Source organism: Ursus maritimus, unplaced genomic scaffold, assembly GCF_017311325.1.
Source record: "Ursus maritimus isolate PB19 unplaced genomic scaffold, ASM1731132v1 scaffold_5, whole genome shotgun sequence".
Lineage (NCBI taxonomy): Eukaryota > Metazoa > Chordata > Mammalia > Carnivora > Ursidae > Ursus > Ursus maritimus.
Genome location: NW_024426663.1, coordinates 76,210,258 through 76,215,127, shown reverse-complemented (window position 1 = coordinate 76,215,127; position 4,870 = coordinate 76,210,258).

Below are 4,870 nucleotides of genomic sequence, written 5' to 3'. Positions count from 1 at the left end.
GAGTCCCCCATTTGGATGAGATGTTGACAGAGGGGCCAGGATGAAGCCCAGGGCAATGGGGCTGTCTGGATGGCAGGACCTCAGCATATGTTTCTAGTCATAGTCCAATTCCAGATAGAAGGCACGTTCTTAAGGCCGCATACTGCCTAGTGTTTCTAGTCATAGTCCAATTCCAGATAGAAGGCACGTTCTAAAGGCTGCATACTGCCTATGTTGTAACCCTTGCTCCTCCATTATGTGGCGGGCATTTGAGTGTAGGGGTAATAGGGTACTTCCATGCAGGTCAGGGTCCACCTAGAGGGCATTCATATGGTCTTGTGCAAGCTCAGGAGGAAGGGGAACTAGAGAATTCTCTAACTTCCCCATCAGGACCCTTCCCCTTCCTTCCTCAGTCAGGAGCGAGGGTGAGACCCGGGAGGTCCTGGCTGTCGTCCTTCCCTGCTTCTCACTGTAAAGTTTCAAGCTGTTCTGAATCTTTAATGCACTTTCAGAGTGATACCTGTCACTGTCAGGCTGTTTTCTGAGCAGGCAAGGAGCCCTCTGAGGTCAGCTGTCACCAAGAGTGGTAGCTGTCACCTGGGGGAAGCAGGGAGGTGACACAGGTGAAGGAAGATGCTTTAGCCTGAGAGACTGAGGTCCCGGGGTCGTCCTCCTCCTCCGATCCAACGTGCGTGGGCTGAGAGCTTGCCCCTGAGGCAGAAGAAGTGGGTTTACTACTGGTGAAAGTGTGCTTTCCACGATTGGGACCTTGGAAAGAAAAGGAAATCCTCAGTCGTACATAAGCAAATATAAGAGCATGGCGGAGGAACGTTTTACATCAGTGCCAGGACACAGCTTTGGGATGCGTGTCTGTGTTTATGTGGTGGTAAAATATATATAATATAACATCTTCCCTTTTAACAATATTTAAATGTACAGCTCAGTGGCACTAAGTACATTCACACTGTTGTGCAACCATCGCCCCCATCCGTCCCCAGAAATTTTCCCTGACCCCAAACTGAAACTCCCTACCCACTGAACACTGAGTCCCTATTCTTCTCTCTCCCCAGCTCTGGCAATCTCAATTCCTTCTGACTCTGTGAATTTGAATATTTAGGTACCCCATGTAAGTAGAATCATACAATATTTGTCCCTTCGTGACTGGCTTACGTCACTTACTACGTCATCAAGTTTCATTCGTTTTGTAGCATGCGTCACAGTCTCCTTTCTTCTGAAGTCTGAAGAATATTCTGTTGTGTGGATAGCATACTTTGCTTATCCATCCACTTGTCGATACCCATGTGGGTTGTTTCCACCATTCAGCTGTTGTGAATAATGCTGCCCAGACACGGGGGAACCGCTATCTGTTCAGACGCTTAGCGTTTTCACCTTGAAAAATGACATGATATCTGCAGTTTGTGGGGCTGGAGCATTATTCTCATTTGGGTTAATGTCTTCATCCTTGAACAGCGTCCCAGCATAAGAGCAGGGGGATCTTCTCAAGCCCTTGGACACAGTCTGGTAGTCTGCTGTGCAGAGCCTGGACATTAACGCTAGTTGAACAATTTTTTCCTGATGACAACATCTTTCTCAGATTAGTCTGCTGCCGATCCACTTTATTTTTTTTTCCTGTTTTTTTTTTAAAGATTTTATTTATTTATTTGACAGAGATAGAGACAGCCAGCGAGAGAGGGAACACAAGCAGGGGGAGTGGGAGAGGAAGAAGCAGGCTCCCAGCGGAGGAGCCTGATGTGGGGCTCGATCCCATAACGCCGGGATCACGCCCTGAGCCGAAGGCAGACGCTCCACCGCTGTGCCACCCAGGTGCCCCCCGATCCACTTTAGAGAGTGTTGGTCAGTCTGACTTCCCAAATCCTAATGTTCTTCTTGGCTTTAGCTGCGTGTTTCCTGAGGCAGCTCAGGGCTCTGAGCCCGAGTGTGAGCGCCCAGCGGTTCCTGGCTGGAGCCTGCCCCCAGCCAGTGTTGGGAAGTGAGAACTGTGTATTTCTTCCCCCCACACAGAAGCCACCATCGTTTCTGTGCTTTCTCTACAAGTTCTTAGAGCAACTCACGCTGCTTCTCTTTGGTGCCGAAGAGTTAAGCTCATAGGCATTTGCTTCTGCCTTCCTATTTTTTAAAAAATATTTTATTTATTTATTTGTGAGAGAGAGTGTGCACACAAGCAGGGGGAAGAGCAGGCAGAGGGAGAAGCAGACTCCCCACTAAGCCAGGAGCCCGACATGGGACTCGATCCCAGGACCCCAGGATCATGACCTGAGCCGATGGCAGATGCTTAACCGACTGAGCCACCCGGGTGTCCCCACTGCCTTCCTATTGCTGCTGTTTGATACGGAGAGAAACTGTGGAGGTAAGTTCCTCACCTACGAAAATCCACACCCACTGAATACACTGTGAATCAGACCATCAGAATCACAGTAACTGGGATCAAAATGGCTCAGAAATGAAACAATACCTAAAGCAAAGTGTTGCTAAATGATGAGAAGATGAAGAACACTTTCTGGCATTAATTTAATTATTCCCAGGAGTTTTATCTCAATAGTAAAGACTTAAATGCACCTTCTTGCTCTACGAAAAGCTCGTAAGAGGCACGGGTGAGAAAAGAATGACTCCAAAGTTGAATAGGGAAACGTTTTAAAGAAAAAATAAAAGGAATAGTATTTACATATAAGAGTCATGGAAAATATGCACACACTTACAGCTGTCAAGTGTGAGTGCAACCGGGCCATTTCTGGGAGGCGTGGGACCAAGTGGCCAATGACCTGCAGAGCAACATGCATAAGTTTTACTGTGAGCACTGCCACCCATACCTCACCCGTGACTCTCTCCTTTGGGGAGACAGACACACTGCAGTGGTAGGAAACACAAAGAGAATGTGAAGGTTACTACCAGAAACAGATGGAAAAGCGGGCTCAGAGCCTGATCAACACAGCCACCATTGCATTTCAACAAGGAAAGATGTCTCCCACTCCATTCCCTGCTCCTCCTCCTGCAGGGGCAATGATCCTGCCTCCCCCCAGTCTCCTGGGTCCTTCTCGCCCAGATACGATGCCAGCACCCCATATAGGGGCCCTCCCATGATACCAACAATGGGCCCTCCTCCTCCTGGAATGAGGCTGCTCAACACAACCACCATTGCATTTCAACAAGGAAAGATGTCTCCCACTCCATTCCCTGCTCCTCCTCCTGCAGGGACAATGATCCTGCCTCCCCCCCAGTCTCCTGGGTCCTTCTTGCCCGGATAGGATGCCAGCACCCCATATAGGGGCCCTCCCATGATACCAGCTTGTACACCTTGAGGGATTCATACGGCTGAGGTGAGGTATTCATAGGCTGTTGTGACAGCAGGCATATAAAGAATATACGGAAAGCATTACCATTCAATTTCTGCCATTGCAGACAGAATTTTGAAGGAAATAGGCAAGATAGACTTTATTGAGGAAGAGACAATTTTCTCAAATTTTAAGCGTATCAAGAACCAAACAGGGAGAACTGGACCAGGGTGTCAGAGTTTCTTCCATAAAATTCTCCCATCTACCTATGATGCCTATTTCATGAGACTTGGTGCTCTAAGGATGGAATGAAATCCTATTTCCTGAGGGACTATGGAGAAAGGAGGGACAAGAGACACAGGGTAGGTAGGGAGTGAGAGACATCCCAATCTTTCCTCTCTGGGCTGAAATACATTAAATAATATGAAAAGAATGCCAAGGGCAGGGAGGTGCATCCTTGATTGGTATTTTGGTGTTGAGGGTAGGGGATTGTTTGTACTTTCCCTCCTAATTTGTGGCAGAAGCCATATCAAATTAAACTTGGTGACTCAGTGATGTTAGGCATAAAAAAGGGACCAAAGCTTAGTTTTCCCACTCACTTTTCGTTAGTGGGAGGCCTTAGAGAAGATCTAGAAGCCTCCAAAATTCTCTAGGAAGGACACAAAATTTTGCTCTAGGTTGGGGCAGAGAGTGGGGGACTTTCCATGTAGCTGAAGGCTGCAAGGCAGAGTCCCTGGGCCAGGACGCAGGAGACACATATTGGGGAGGAAAAAATTTCCCCTACCCTTCAAAATTCTTCTGGCTGGTCTAAGAATTAAGTTGACATTAGTAAGTTAATTTTGTACTTATAGGAAATCCACATAAACTTGAGATTTCAAAGACAGTGAGACAGAATGAGATATATATATATATCTATATATAGATATAGATATCATCCTGAACTAAGGAGAAGGGGTAGGGATCTGGGACTTCGAAGGGAGGGAATGCAATTCACAGGGAGATAAAAGAAATAAATGTTTGACAAACAAATGTTTGCTGGGCCACTCAGAAACAATGGGACAGAGAGAGGACTTTGGTCAAACAGGCCTTGGTAGGTTCCTCCCTGTCTATCACGCCTACAAAATTTTGCTCTAGGTTGGGGCAGAGAGTGGGGGACTTTCCATGTAGCTGAAGGCTGCAAGGCAGAGTCCCTGGGCCAGGACGCAGGAGACACATATTGGGGAGGAAAAAATTTCCCCTACCCTTCAAAATTCTTCTGGCTGGTCTAAGAATCAAGTTGACATTAGTAAGTTAATTTTGTACTTATAGGAAATCCACATAAACTTGAGATTTCAAAGACAGTGAGACAGAATGAGATATCTATATCTATATCTAGATATAGATATAGATATCATCCTGAACTAAGGAGAAGTGGTAGGGATCTGGGACTTCAAAGGGAGGGAATGCAATTCACAGGAAGATAAAAGAAGTAAATGTTTGATAAACAAATGTTTGCTGGGCCACTCAGAAACAATGGGACAGAGAGAGGACTTTGGTCAAACATTGGTAGGTTCCTCCCTGTCTATCACGCCTAGTTCCTATTATAATGTAGTGATCTATGG